Below are 16,090 nucleotides of genomic sequence, written 5' to 3' on the forward strand. Positions count from 1 at the left end.
TTTCTATTTGCACAGACGAAATACTTTCCAGGAAACAGATTATGATATTTGATTTTGCTCTGAATATGTACTAAGTTTTAACTTTTTTTCCTGTAAATGCAATATAATGTCTCAGTTCATATATCTGTGAGATCAAAAATGCACAGTTCCAAAGCACTGTGTAGGAAATCTATAAAAAACGCCAGGTGTCTGAGCAACAGTTTGACAAGTGGAGAGACAAAAGGAACATAGGGAAAGGAACAGTGTCAGAGAAGTGTGAAGACAAAGGGTCTGGAGGCAAGGTTCGTGCTCAGTGTCATAAGGGAAATAGAAACTCTACCGGTGTCAGTTTTCTCTCTGTAATGCATCTCTCTCTCAATTCATGCTAAATAGATTGGCATGCACTGCTGACTGGCTATTATTTTACAATCCATGTGTTTTTTAAATATATACAGATAATAGTACACTTCAGTCCCTTAGCTAGGTTATCAATAGGACATAATGAAAATCCACATATTTATAGATTTGGTATATGGTAGTATAACATTTCTGGGGACTCTGGTGACTCCTCTAATGGAGTGGAGAGAACTGTGTCTTAACTGGCCTCTGGGCAAGAGCCGCTTGGAGATTGAGTCACGGGAGTCTAGAGAATGGCTCAATCTTATACAAAGTAGGTATCTGCAATAAATCAGATGAGTTGTGGTTGGAAGTACCTGCTTCTTCCAAATGTAAGTTTTCATTTTGTCTTTAAGCTACAAATAGTTAAAGTTACACAGGTGAAACTTAGTTCAGGATGCTGCATCTTTTTACCACTAATGCTGCTGTCTTACTTCACACTCTGAGACGAGCTCAGTTGGTTAGAGCATGGTGCTAGTAACATCAAGGTCATGGGTGTGATCCCTGTATGGGCCATTCACTTAAGAGCTGGACTTGATGATTGTTGTGAGTCCCTTCCAACTCAGAATGTGATTCTGAGTCAGCACAACAGTACTCAGTTCTGCTTCTGAAAAAAAGAAATATTTCAGGGAAAAATTAATAAAGTTTTATTTAGAGTTTGTCTTGCTTCTGTCATGTAGTTTTAATTAATTTTAAGACAGAGGAAGTTGTCAAGCTTTGTTTTGTATCTATCTCCTGTAACAGGAGTTATCAGGAGAATACAACAGCAAAAGCTGGTCCATCCAACTTGTTTGCAGTGGTTCACTTTCAAACAAACACCATTGGGCATCATTCCCGCAACATATCAAGAACAACACATCAGGAATATCCATGTATGAGGACATGTGTAGATAACAGGTATCATCTGAGGCTTGTTTGTGGTGGGGGTCATATATTTCACTATATGAAGCAGATAGTACTAATAGCTTGTGCATGTGTAAATTTTCCACCAGAAAGCGTGATTTGCCAGTCTCTAGGCCTTGCTTAATGCATTATCTTTCTGTCCTACAATGCTTTTTCCTCACTGTAAATTCCTTGTACTGTTCCAGAAATGCTTCCCAGTCTACAGCCAGGCAATCAGGCAGAGATGGAGGTGGCAGCTGCAGATTTCACCTGTTGAAGAGTGATCCCTTTTTCAGCCCTTTGTACTGAGTGATGCAAGAGCAGAGTTCCCACAGGGCTGAGGTTCAGTCTAACTGAGGTGACAGGACCTTGCCACACCAGTGTGAATGTTCCTGATTTTTAAATTAACTTCTTTCAAAGGAATATAAATACTGGTCTATGAGGTCCAGATACAAGTTCAGTGACTTATTTTGCTTAAACTAATCAATGAGGGCTGTACTAAAATAAATGTGGTTTTAGCACAACTGAAAATTTATCCAAAAACCTCTTTTCTGTTTGGTTGGTTTAAAATCAGGTTAATTAAACAAAATCACATTTACAACTGGTACAGACAAGCTATAGCTACTATCTTTTATGAAAATATAATAAATTCAGATCTTAAAGTTATGGCAGTAATGTTAAAAATATGATTTATGATAAAAGTTTACCAATGTGTCTATATCCAACTGTCGAAAAATGCTGAAAACTTTTTATGCCAAGGCCTTAAGGATACCTTCATTCCATATCTGCTTTTATGGTCCATATTTTTTTTCCAAGATGCAGTATAATTCCACATTTTAGCCAAAGACTCCAGTCTTATGCTATATAGACTGTCAGTTGATTCTTTGTCTTCCTGCTTTTCTGCAGCATGCCAGCACTATTTCTTGCTCTCCAGCTTTCTTTTGGAGAGCAATTTAATTGCATTTGAATGCCTGGGCCCTGGACTGTTCTGTGGAGCCAGGTAGCTGATGATCAGGAAGCCAGTCTTTGGAGTCCAAGATTGCAGCTGGAAGCTGCTGGAACAGACCAAACGAATCAGAGCTGTTAAAAAAATAGACTAGCACATGAGCTGTAAAAGATTGTCTTCAAATTCTCCCTCCTGTAGAGGGAAGTAAGTGCAACCCTTGCTATCTGGAAAACCCCATGAGGCCCCAGATCGACAGGGATTATTATTTTTTTTATTAAAAATAAAATGTGGTTGCTTGTGGGTTCTGAGTGCTTGCCCATACAAGACAGTATATGGGACTTCTTTGCAGTTTTTCTTTTGCTCCTACTGAAATCAGCAGGAAATCACAGTTGATCTGGGTGGAAACAGAATCTACACAAAGTTCAACTGGCTTTTCAGCTGAAAGCTCACAAGGATTTTATCACTGGTCAAAGATTCCTTCCTGTCTTATGCAGAACTTTCTATTAACCATAAAAGCTAAATTTTTCCACACTATCATATGTTCACAGAAGTATTAGAACTGCCATACCCAATCAGACCAGTGAGCCATCTAGGCTAGTATCCTTGGCTCCAGATGCCTCAAAGGAAGGTGCAAGAAAATTCATAATGTCATATCCCAGAGGAAGTATCTTCCTAATCGTTGGCAGTTTTTGGCTAGCTATTGCCCTGAGCATGAGTGTTTATATTTGTTATACACTATTATCCTATCTAAGGGTTATCTATCATGTATGTTCTATTGTTTGAACTATTCTCTACAGGTTTAGGCATAAATGTCACAATAGGACAGAGGTCATAAGTCATAGTAGATCAAAAGCCATAGTGTGTCAAATGTTGTAATATAATTCATGCTCATGTATACAGCTCATATATAAAGTGATAGCTCATGCTAAGGCATTGCCTCACATTGCTCTTATAGCTACAGCTCCCCTAAGAGCGTTATAATATGCTATTGACTTTCTTGTGGATTCATCGTGCTGTGAATTATTTCTGGCCAGTGGAATGCATGGAGTTACCTTTTGGGTATTATTTAAGCAGGCGTCTTGTGATTGTGCCAGAGATCTTTTTTGCAGAAGTCAAGGTGTGTATTGTTTCCCTAGATTTTTTTTTAAAGGAAAAAAAAAAGGGAAGAAACTGAAGATTTACACTTTGGCTTAAAGATATATTGGGTATATGAAAACAGCTCTTTTTTTTCTCTCCCATAAAAGAACTGATCCCATGGTCTCAGCAGGAATATGTATATGAAGCCATATTCAATAAACCTTAGGTGCCACAATTTTTCTCTATTTCCTTTTAAACCAAAGAATAGACAACTGCCACGTATACTTTTGTCCCCAGCATTCCATCTTTTTAATTTCCTACATACAGTTGCTCAGTTTTTTCCCTCCTTCTTTGTTCTTTGTCTTGGAATAAAAAAGAGATAAGAAATAAAACAAAAAACACTGTAAATGATCCTCTTCCTGAGGACGCTTTACTCCTTCTAACTGTTTAACTTTTCACCCTTTGGGTGCTTCGTGGAAAAGCCATTACTTGCTTGCTGAGGAAAAAAGCATTTAATGAATCACAAAATCATTCAATTATTCTTAAAAACACTTCACATCACACATCTTTTTCCAAGTACAGTGAGCATTTTTCACATTTAAATGGTGCATAACTGCCTCATAGAATGTGTCCCTAGAGTTAGAGACATTTTAACAGAAAGGTTCCAGGAGTATATAGAGTTATTTTGATACATATAAGTATTAAAGACATAGCACTAAAGATGCAGAATTTCCTCTTCTCTCTTCACTGTCTTTCAGCAACATTTATGCAAAGTTGCCTTTATGCTATTGTGCAACGTCTAGCTTTGTGCTGAGATCCGCATGCTGTGCTTACTTCGGCTTGCTGCAGTACCACATGATAAAAATGAAGTAATAGTAAAGCTATTAGCTAGTATAGGGCAGCAAAGCATTTAAAATGTGTTTTGTAAATAAAATTGCAATTTATCCAGGAGGGGAAGTAAGAGACTTCGTCACAAAAGCACATTATTTTCAATTGCTGTCGAGGTTGTTGCTGATCTCTTGCTACTTTTTCTCTGCTTTCATAAAAGAAGTGATTTCTGCAGACTGCAGTAGCTGCCACTTCCTATACAACTTTCTCTTTTTAGGTTTTTTTTTTCCCTCTGAGGTGTTTGGTTCGTTTGTTTGTTTTGGGGTTTTTTTTGGTTTGTTTTTGGTTTTGTTTTTGTTTTGCTTGGTTTTTTTTTTTAGAGGACTTACATTGTAATATTTTCTTTTCTGTATTTTATGAAAATATATGTGCATTTCCCAACAAAATCAGGTGGCTGACTTGATTTGTAAAACCAGCTTGAAGGCTGCACTTTTGCCAGGGCAAATGGGAGTCAGCCTGTTTATTTGAATGCCAGTGTATGAGCTGGCTAAGGAGCTGGCCTTGAATTTGTAAACTTTCCTGCACTTTTATATCCCTGTAGTTTAAACAAGTAATTTTTTCCATAGCAATGATTTTTTCCTTTTATTTTTTTTAATTTAATAGGAAAGAGTGGTATTTATACAATAGCTTTAGGCTAACTTAGATATCTGACTTAGGCACAGTTTTAAGAACTAAACCTAGGTGTTTGTACTTGCCTGCGTAGCTGGCAGCAAGACAGAGGTGCCGGGGGGCTGTAGGCAAGGGGGTGCTGCTGCAATTCAAAGGACCTAAATCAAATGCCTGAATAGACAGTGTGAATAACCCTCTAGATGACTGGAATTATTGGACCACATTAGAGAAAGAGCAAAAAAGTGAGGCTGGCATATGGTGAGTGTCCTACATATGGTATGTTGTTTATATGTGTTTTTTTTCCGTTAGCATTTCTCTTTCCTTTGTTGCTCCACCTCCTCCTGCAGTCTCTCCTAACAACAATGTTAATTCAAAAACTTCTGTGGTTGAAGCAAAGTTTTTGGACCTGCGCTACTCTCAAGAGCACAAAAATCAGGCGAAATGAGTTAGCTCGCTCTCCCATTCTCTGCCTCGCCTAAACAGTGCCCTAGGTGCTTGTGTGTAATTTCCTATTTCCTTTTACTTTTCTGGAGCCGATAAGGTGTGTGTGGGGTTAAAATCACTTGTCATAAAATTTACCGTATTTCACCCCTTAAGCCTGTGTTTTCTATTCACTCAAATATCAATAAAATTTTCAATAACTAGAAAGGATAGGCAGCAATATAATTGACACACACTCTTCATACTGTATTAATTCCTTTGGTCCAGTCAAATCCTGGTCTTATCCAATGTAGCTTCAGGGGGAATCTCCCTTGTGCAGCAAAAAGCAGGCTCCACCTGGTTCCGATTAACTTTCCACCGGTTGGATCTGCCCAGTGATGGCGTAAGAAAATACGGAGCGGAGAAGCCTGCAATTGAAGCCGTAGATTCATGGCCTATAAAACTGAAAGGCTATTATGGTCATCTACTCAGTCTGCCCCCCCATGTAAGAGGCAACAGAACTTTTCTGAATTACTCTTTTTTCTCTGTGTGTGTGATTTTAACAGAAAAAAGAAGTCTTCCATCTTGATTTAAACCTTCCGGTGTGTTTCTCCAACTACATCTTCTTGCCACTGACTTCTGTTACACCTTTGTCACCAGACTGAAAACTGTAGTGTTATCAAATTTCTGTTTCTCACATAGTTATTTATAAGCTGTGATCAAGTAGCTTTTTAAATGTCTCTCTGATAACCTAAATAGATCGAGCTCCTTGAGTCTTTCATTACAAGGAATGTTTTCCACTCCTTTCATCATTCTTGTTGCTTTCCTCTGAACCTTTTCCAATTTTTCAACAACCTCTCTTGAATTGTGGTCACAGTATTTCCAGAACTGGTTGCGTCTGTGCCAAGGACAGAGGTAACACAACCATACTGTATATTTCTCTGGTGATGTGCCCATGGGTTGTTTCAGATTTGTATCTACCCTCTTGTACTCACAGTTTTTTGCACTGATTATCTGCTCTATGGCCTTTTTCAGACTGACTTCAGTCTGTGAGCAGGGTCCCTACTTTGTAGCAGTGGTATAGTCTTTGTTATTATAGCAGTGTCTTATCTTTCCCTGGATCGAAATCTACCATTTGTTAACTGTGGTCAGTTTCCTGAGCAATCTGGGTATACAGTGACTGGGCTTGCTCTTTTTTTATTAAACTTTCAATAATTTCAAATGCAAACTTTCTAAATATATTTTTTTATAATTGATAGAAGAGTCACAGAAAAAAAAAGTGACAGGGTCATGCGTTTGTGGATCACTGTTAAAACAAACACCACTGACTATTTCTCTCCACTTAATACATGGCTGAGACTGAGATTTGACTCTATTTAATAGGTACAATATTGATTTTAATAAATTTTTTTCTTCATCCAAATATTATGATTAACAATGAAAAGACTTTCCAATATTCCTCTACATATTTAATAATAGTAAAATTACCTTTATCCTACCAAACTTATACCCTTATTAAGTGATATCTAGTTAGTTTTGGCAAGATGGTTTTCCAGAAAATTCTGTTCTCACTGCTTTGATTAAAATGAACTAATATTCCTAGAAGCCATTCCTTATTTTGCTTTAGATCAACGTGTGGTTGAAATGCTTACTGACATTTAGGTCATCACATTTATTCTTTTTAACTATTCACAAAAATTTTTACATAGTTCCCTTGAACCTCCCTAGTTCTCCAGGACATACTAAAAATCCTCACTAACCATGCAGACAGGTTCTCTGCCAAATGTATTAAAATACCTCCATGCAAATTATTCGAGTCTACTGATTTTAAAAATGTCTAGTTTTATTAGCTGCTATTTAACGTACTCGTGTGTAACTACTGAAATGGAGCATCATATTCATCTGATATGAATACATCATTTGAATTTTTCCCAAAATGCAGAAGAAAAGTATTTGAGAATGCTTTTTTCCTTTTTTTTTTTAAATGTTATTACAAAAAGTCCTGGTTATTTCCATTTAGTAAGGATTTTTTTGTTCATAATGTAATTTCAAAATGTCCTCATATTGTCCCTGTCTCTGTTTTCTCTTTGTGATATTTGGCTTTCTTTAAAAATGCTCTATAATTCCCAGCTTGCAATTTGCATTAATTGTTACTTTTTCCCCTTCTCCTCCCTTTTGTTTGCTTGTTGTTTTTTTTTAGTATTACTTTCACATACAAAAATCATTTTATTATTTTCAACAAAAGAGTAGAAGGTTTTCCTTGATTTTGACTTTAACAGACTGAAGATGTCAATCAATTTTTTCTTTAACACTTTCTCCATATAACTGTTTCAGAGTCGCTGTCAACTTTGTAAAAGCTGATTGTCTTATATCAACAAATATAAATATTGGATGTTAATGCATTTGCTCGTAACAAATATAATCGAGTTTTAGCTATGTGCACATAAGCAATTAGTTTTTAATACTGTGATTCCTCTGTCACTAGACTGAAGTCTTGTAGAGAATTCCTCCTTGTTGGATTCAGTTAGGGAAAGTGTAATTTTTAATTTGTTTTATTATGGACACTCTGAGGTTTCCCGTTTAATACTATTCCATACCTTGTAAGCATTTATAACATGTTAAACTATTTTGTGACCTGTATGAAAGAAATACAGACTTTTAAAATTATTATTTAAATGTGACAGCAATGAGAATCTTTCAAAGGAGGCATTAAGAGTAAGACATAAAATGACAGCTTGATTCAACTACAGTTTAGATTATTGCTTCATAATAAAGTATAGTTTTAAAAATATTGACACAGTTACTGAGAGGTGTGAAAGATTTAACGCACAGAAGCTCTTTCGGTTTTTTGGTAGGAGTACAGTGTGAACCTGTAGTCACAGTGTTCTCTCGTAGCCTCTCTTTATTTACAGTATCACATACAGATTGCTCACTTCAATGCTTTAAGCAGAAATACAAAACATACTGAAAATGCAGCTACAATTATAACAAATTATAAAATTCTGGAAATCGTGTCTGAAGTTCCAGACTCTTTGAAGTCAGTAGCACTCAAACTGTTAGACTTTCAGTAGTTTTCTTCACAAAATGCTGTTCCATATTATAATAATTTAACTTGCCACTAGCCTCATGGTAAAGTTCGCTAACTGGACCAAAACACCCTATTACCTCACCCTGATTTAATCCCATTCTTTAAGAGGGTGAAACCTATTAAAAATGGTATTAAATAAGAATGTTTGCAGGGAATGCATCTCCTAATTCTTGCTACATGATTTCCTGGAAACATTTTTAAAGAGGAATATTGCATTTCTATTTGTGTCGCGAGCAGACTATTCTTAACGACAGACCTGAACTGAATGTCTACAGTATACGTTTCTAATTTTAGGTATAGTTGCCTTATAATGATCTGGTTTAATTTCTTTTGCCTTTTCTCTTGCCTACTTAGATGCAAAGCTCTCCCGTTCAGTGCACAGCAAAGATCTCTACAGAAATCCTATTTAAAGATTACTGATAATTCAACTGGTCACCATCTAAAATTAATTGGTAGAATTTTAAACATTTTATCAGCAAAACCACAGTATCTTACCTGTTTTCAGCTATTTTTTTGCCAGTGCCTTATGAACGTACAATACTGACTTATATGGCAGTTGGGAAAGGAGACACCAAACATATTTGGAGAATAAAATAAGTATTAAAATGGATTAACAATCAATTTGGCTTCAATGCAATATATGCAGAGCAACTCTGCAAGCACAAGAACTAGCTACATTTTCTACGCAGATTTATTTCCTACTATATAATGTACATAAAACACGTGAATTTAATTTGTTATTGGTATTCTGTACCATGAGGAGAGTCAAGGAAAAAAATCCATATAACCACACGAGTGTAATGTTAAATATGAGAAATAGCCTATTGTACCAATCAGACAAGAATTAACGCCACAAGAGTTATTAGGAGATGTTCACATGTGCAGGAACATTTGGATGATTTGAGAGAGGCTGAGGCTGACCAAGCCCAGTGGCTGATGCACCCTATCACCAGTACAAAATAGTCCTTGAGGCTACGTATCTGGGAAACTGGACTTTCTCTGCTCATGCTCTTTCTGATCAGACTTGTCTTTTTCTGGCAGCTTTTGCCAGCAATCAGATCCACTGGAAACATAAAAGAGAAAATGACTGCTGGAGTTGTGCTGAACAAGCGGAGCATTATTTTTCTTCTTGCTCTGTTTGCCCATATGCACAATGAAAGGAAGCTGGCAGAGGTCCTGATCCAGGAAAAGAATTAAGAGCTTTATCATCCGACAATAAGTCGAGCAAATTGAAGACCACAAACTACTTCTCTTCAGAGTAGCCTTGAAGGATTCGGTGCCTTAGAGGCAATAGAAGGAAGTAAAGGGATGTTGTAAAGATGAGTAGCCAGACAATGAAGGATGCTCGTGCAAGGTCTGCTGTCGAGCATTGGGCAAAGAACACATGCAAAAAAAATCTAAAATTCTAGACCTTGAAGTCCTGGTAATTTTAATTATTTTCAAAAGGTGCAATAATCCATCATACTTTTTATTCTAAAATTTTGGTTGTTCACATAATAATATTTCAAAGGACAGCACATTTGATGAAAGATTACAGTAATATACATGGATTATTAAATATATATAATGAAGCTGGTAACTAAGAAGAAGTTGTTCCATTCAATAGAAATAAATGAAAGAGAATTTTAAAACCAGGGAGTTAAAAACCAAGAAGTCTTTCATGACCAGCAAAATACAATCTTTCTGCCCTTTGTTATCATATAACCCTTCCTCAGATTATGACTCAAGCAGCACACGGGAGAGGTTTTAATATCCTGTAAAACTAAAAATCTTAAAACAGAACTTTGACATGGTGACTGAACCCCTTTGAGCTTTTGAGCTGGTCTTTGGAAATTTGGAAGGAGTCCAGATTTTTGCTAACTCTTTGTTTTCAATCCAAAATAATCTGGAAATAATACCTGTAACATGAATGATATTAATGTGTACCTGTAATAAGGACATAAACTGGTGGAAATATGACTGCTTAGTCTCCTCAAATAACAATATGAACTTTACCTTAACATGATCATCTCACACAAATTCTTTCAAACATCAAATGGCTAGAGTGTTATTTAAAGGAAATTTTTCCCGTTATAAATTGATGTGCACAGAGAAAAAGATCTGAAAAATATTGAGCAGTAATCTAATCCACCCAAAATCTTTATGGATAAACTGTTCCCCTAGTAATCCCTCAACCTATAAACACCTCAATAAGACATCTAGAGAAAACTGTTTGAAATTCTTATAGACTCAGTACCTCTGAAAATGCTGCAAAGCTGGTCTACTAACACTGATTAACCAGTTACATAAGGAACTCAGGAATCATAAGCACTGCTCAATTTGCTGGAATGAGAGGCTTTCTTCTTTTCCCTGCCCCTTGCTTGACAATCAAATTTTCCATACAAATTGGCATGGTGTGGTAGATTTTCCCTCTGCTATTCCATATCCTTGATATTCTCTGCGTGGGGAACTGCCACTAATGCCAAAGGGATGCTTGGCTCGTTGTGCTCTCCCGATAGCTACTTCAGAAATGCTGTTGGATTAAATAGCGAGGGACAGCAGTGTTTCAGTCGTGATCCGTCAGGCGGATCTGAGAGGAGCCGTTTGCCCTGAGAGAGGATAGACTTTCGAGACATATGGTGCTATAATGGGGGGGTGGGGAATTTTCAATTCCAATCCACCCATTCCGGATGAGAGAGACTGAGCTAATACCCTCGTGTATGGTGCACTGCATCTAGCTACGGAAGTAGCGTTAGGATGGAATTTATGGACTCTCTAAATTGTTTGCCAGGAAATGTTTACTAGCTATGCACAATAAATGACTGTGAAAGCGTATTCCTGTGTTTAATATGGTATGGTTATTTCCTTATATTTTGGTCATACTGTTATGATACCAATAAAGGAAACTTAGAAAAACAAAAAGAAGACAAGAAAACAAACAAGCAATGTATGTTCATATTTATGGGACTTCATTTGGGAAAGTCTGATTGACTACAAATTGTAAAGGGTAAACTTACTGCCTGCACCCCTGGATACATGCCATGCCTGCCATATTAAAAATTAAATATATGAGTTATTTTTAAAGCAAAATATTCTCATCATCAAGTCAAGGTATGTTTTTAAAAAAGCCCATTACCACTGCAGGGGGTCATATGTAATGAAATTACTGTACATGCATATGAGAAGGCTACCTACCAACTTTCCAAAATGGATACACAGCTTCATAATTTAGAAATTAAAGAGGCAGTTTTGGACTGCAGGCTAAAATCTTGGCATTTTGCTCTGAGATGTGACTCTGTCTTCCATACAGCTCACTGTTATACCAGGGACTACTGCACAGTTTTATAGGGTGTGTTAGATTAGATACATTCCCAAACATTTTACTCTGCTAGGAAGCAAAGTCAGAACTTTGTCTGGTGATCTGTGCAAGGAGCTTTTTCTGCTCCTTCATTTGATTTAATGTGAGACTTCTATTTTAGTATAATGCGTCTAAGAACTCTCCCTGTTATTAAAAGAAAGCGGGCACTAACCCAATTTGTTTTAATTGTACATTAAGGGTTTGAGCCTGGAGGTAAGCTTGTATTTCTGCACAGCTGAACACCCTCTTTTAGCGTACACATATGTGTATTTTTACATCCAGTATGCAGTTCATGGTGGGATTTTCAAGTTTAGTATCTTAGTAACAATGCAGTTTCTCAGTTTCCACTTGTATTTTCTGCAAATAAGAATAAATATAGGAGACAGGCATACTTTGTCCCTTTTTTCCTATGAATATAACAGAGGAGATTAGCTGATAAAAGAAAGAATGAAAGAGAATTTAAAATTAGACATCTCAACTTCTATAGCAGATCATTTAACAACTTTAGTGCAATAAAAAATTGAAAATGCATTAGTAAAATATTTTATCCAGTGTGTTGGTGTTGGGGTTTTTTTTCGTAATCACAGGGAACAGTATTTACGTTTAGCTGCACTTTTAAAAATTGCTACTACAGTCTAACAATGAAGTTGATCCTGTAGGGTCATTGGGGAAAAGAAAAGACTCAGCACTTCTCAAGGTCAAGTATGAAGACAGTTCTTGTTGTAAAACAGTTAGAGTGGGTTGTTTCTCTAAAATGTTTTTCTCTAGCAAGCTGATCACAGTAGTAAAAGTATATGAAAAATACATTATTTGTAATACTACTAGGAGGAAAAAGTGGTACTACAAGTTATCTTGGTAACAGCAAAAAGGGGTTACAAAAATGGGAATGTGTAGGTTTGGATGCACTGTGAACACAATTCATACCGTGAGATGTTAGTTTTGATTTGAATTTCATTGTTTCAAACAAAAGAACAGTATTTAAGAGGTTTTTTTCTTTTACATAGTAAAAATCTATCTCAGCTTAAACCCATTGCCTGCAACTAGCAAGCTGAAAAACGCAAAATGCTATGAAGGCAGTTTACCTGGACAGTGTCTGTTTTATTAGTTTTAATCAGAGTTGTATTGGGTATCGTGAAGGAAAAAACACGGCTTTCAGCGTAACATAGCCAAGAAGCTGACATGTCTCGTGCCTTTCTCTTCCATTAGAGACATGCTATGCCTCCAGATGCTGCAGTCTGGATTTAGGGGCATATACTGCTCTTGCACAAATAAGAGTTGCATATGTTATGAGTTAATTCCGTTTTGTTGTGTTCTCTTACACATGGCGTTTTTGAAACAGTTAGATGGAAAATATTTTTAGTTTACCATCTTGTATTAAAATATACTTGGATTATGAAGTAAAATCTAAATCCCTGAGTGATATGTTCTACAGCTCAAATGCAGAAATGCATAAAGTTCATGGACAAATTACCTATGAGGGAGTAACACAAAACCAGACAGTGTCCCCACATTGCTGTACTTTGCATTTGTGTCTCAGTCAGCTGAAAAGTATTCCAAATAATACACCTCTTCTTACAGCTGAGCTTCGCCAAGCCCGCAGTGCTAGGCACTTTTTTTTTGAAAGAGAAGGGATAGGAATAAATGGTCTTCACACTTTTATTGTGGGCATCAAATTTAAATGAAATATATGAGACATACATTAAACAAGAGAGGACAGTGGCTACAGTGATTCAGTGCACCAAAATGCAATATGTAAACTTAGATGATGTGAAAATGACTCAAAGATAGTCCCTTGCTAGAATAGTTTATTGAACCCAACCTGAGACCTATCACATTTTATCAAAGGACATGCAAGTGTGATGCTTAATAAAGCATGACAAATAAAAATATACTGGAAAGGTTTCTTTCAAGGAGTAGTACAATATATTCACAGCTCATCAGTAAAGCTGCATTCTGTTTTGGTGAAATAAAATATAAAATGAGTTTATGGAAACATGGATTTGGAAGTTGTCAGTCTCAAGGTATGTCACTCGAATGCTTCTCCATGACAGTTAAGAACTTACCTATTTTTTTTTTTAGTGTCATTGATGCCTGCAAACTTAAAATAGCTTCCTTAATCAGAATCTTTGAGACTTTATCTGCAAATTAAGCACTTCTTGGCATGTACTTTTTAGGGAAACCTATCTTTTTTTTTCCCCCCTCATTCTTTCACAAGCCAAAATATCTGCATCTAAACCCCCCCTCAATTTAATCTAAAATTATGATTTCAAACAATTGTTATTTTGCATTTAATTTCTCCTATCTGTTGTTAGCGTTATCTGATATTAGGTTTTGGGGTGCATGATGCAGTTCTGCGTTAAAAAGTACATCCAATTTTTAACTCTTTCTTTCCTACAGCTATTATTAATTAAGACTGCAATCCTGAAAATGTTTCTAGTCAAGAAAATCGCCATGAACGCAAAAAGGACTCTGTAAAAACACAGGATTATTCCCATGTGAAACTGGTGAAATGAATAAAGCCTGAGCTCTGCAGGGCAGTGAATATCTTTCTGTTCCAAATACTAGCTAGTTAGGGGTTTCTGCTCCAAGTCTAAAGCTCATCACACTATAAATCACAGCATACACACCTGCAAAGTAAATAACATAATCCCAGCAGCTATAAAAACCTAGATATTTTGTAATTATTTATTCTTGGTGCATAGATATAGGCATATATGTCTTTTTCTCCCTCCAGAGTAGAGAAAATTAGGAATTACTACGAATACACACTATAAAAGTAGTATTTTACTCATTAACCTGTAAAAAGAGATGATGAAAATTAGTGACTTATCACTCTCCTAATGTCCCCTGATGGAGGCAGAATTATGAAATATGCCCCCTGCTGCTGATCCTGCAAGGACTTGGAAACGTCAGCCAGGGGGCAATAAATATTTCAGGTTGTGGTAGGTTTTTTCTCCATTTCAACCTTCGTAATGTAAGCATACTGTGTATTTACCCAGTAAATGGGTAAGTCATAGTGTAAATCTTTGATGCACAATTTTCAATCATCTGTAGTTTTTGTTCTGGGTGACTCAGACTTGAAGTAGAATCATCAAAATATTAACTTTGCAGCACAGTAAGAAGCAACCGTTGTTAGAAGTATGAAGAGATGAAAATACACTTTGCCTTTCTTCCATGCACAACGGTATCTGCATTTTTAATGAGGACTCTGGTAAAATGTCTTTTCAATGCATATACAGATCAAAATCCACAATGTGAATTGTATCAAATAATAAATGATTAATATGTAAAAATACAAGCCTTTTTTTCTTCTGTGATTAGTAATTTTAATAGGAGAATGGACGGAGAGTAGTGTGTAATTGTCAAGATCCGGAGACAACAAAATGGGAAACATTTTTCAGGCATCACTGACTTGCCTGCATATGCATTTTGAATGCATTTCTAAATACAAATTAAAGATACGCGTTATTAAAGTGCCCTACAAAGCTTGTCATAACTGTTTGCTAGTTCAAGTATTTTTAAGTGGAGATAATACTAGAAAGAATAAAACAATTGTTAAATTGTAATATAACATGCAGATTGGGAAACAAATAGTATTGTGCAAGATGGTTCAGTTTGCAAATAAATTATCTATTAAAAGCAAACACACCCCAAAGTTTTGAATATAACTTGTTCTGGAACTTTTGAGTATCTAATGCAAGTTTCCCCTAGCTCAAATTGTAGAAACGTTCCTGAAACATCATAGTTCAGGTGTGAAGCCTCAAGTACTTTACCATTTTAATATTTCATCAGTTTATTAAATTAAATAGGAAGCATAAGACATTTTATTTGTTACAGTGGGCTGACAATTCAAGTAACTTTTCGTGATGCAATGCAGACTTGTACATCATTTTCAGTGAGGGCCTCATAACTAGGCATAACTTTTCTGTAATATACTAAATTGCTGGCATAACTTTTAAGATCTGTAATACTCAGAGATCACGAAAATTAGAACAGAAGCCATATGTATATGGGAGAAGTAGCTGAAATATGGATTCAGGCTTAAAGCTTTTATAGATCTGTTGTAGAAAAAATTGTATCTGATAAGTGTTAAACCATGGCACATGTAAGCGCTACAGAGAGTGAAATGGAAGTATACCACAGAAATGCAATGTTAAAATTATGTGGTAAGCATTGTGGTAGTGTAATTTCTCAGAAAATGATGGTTTTATGGAGAAGTATTGTAAAGATACTGGTATACCATAGGTTTATGAATGGTAAATGTGATTATCGTCAATTTTCACTAGTCAGGGATTCAGTATTTTTGACTACTCAGTCAACAAATTATTCATTTTCTGTGCAATGATTTTCAGTTAAGGCATTCAAGTATCTCTGTAATAATGCATAATCCCCAGGCTTTATTATCGCTTTTATCTGTGGGTTTCCATTGCAGCACAGGTATCATGAGAAACGAATTATATTGCTTCTA

General features: G+C 36.1%; 1 long non-coding RNA gene across 1 annotated transcript in view; it reads right to left on the reverse strand.

Annotated features, from left to right (window-relative positions):
* Positions 1-16,090, reverse strand: part of LOC135424634 (uncharacterized) — a 29,668-nt gene that overhangs the window by 11,275 nt on the left and 2,303 nt on the right. The gene's annotated exons all lie outside the window — the stretch shown is intronic.

Source organism: Pseudopipra pipra, chromosome 1 (genome assembly GCF_036250125.1).
Source record: "Pseudopipra pipra isolate bDixPip1 chromosome 1, bDixPip1.hap1, whole genome shotgun sequence".
Taxonomy (NCBI): domain Eukaryota; kingdom Metazoa; phylum Chordata; class Aves; order Passeriformes; family Pipridae; genus Pseudopipra; species Pseudopipra pipra.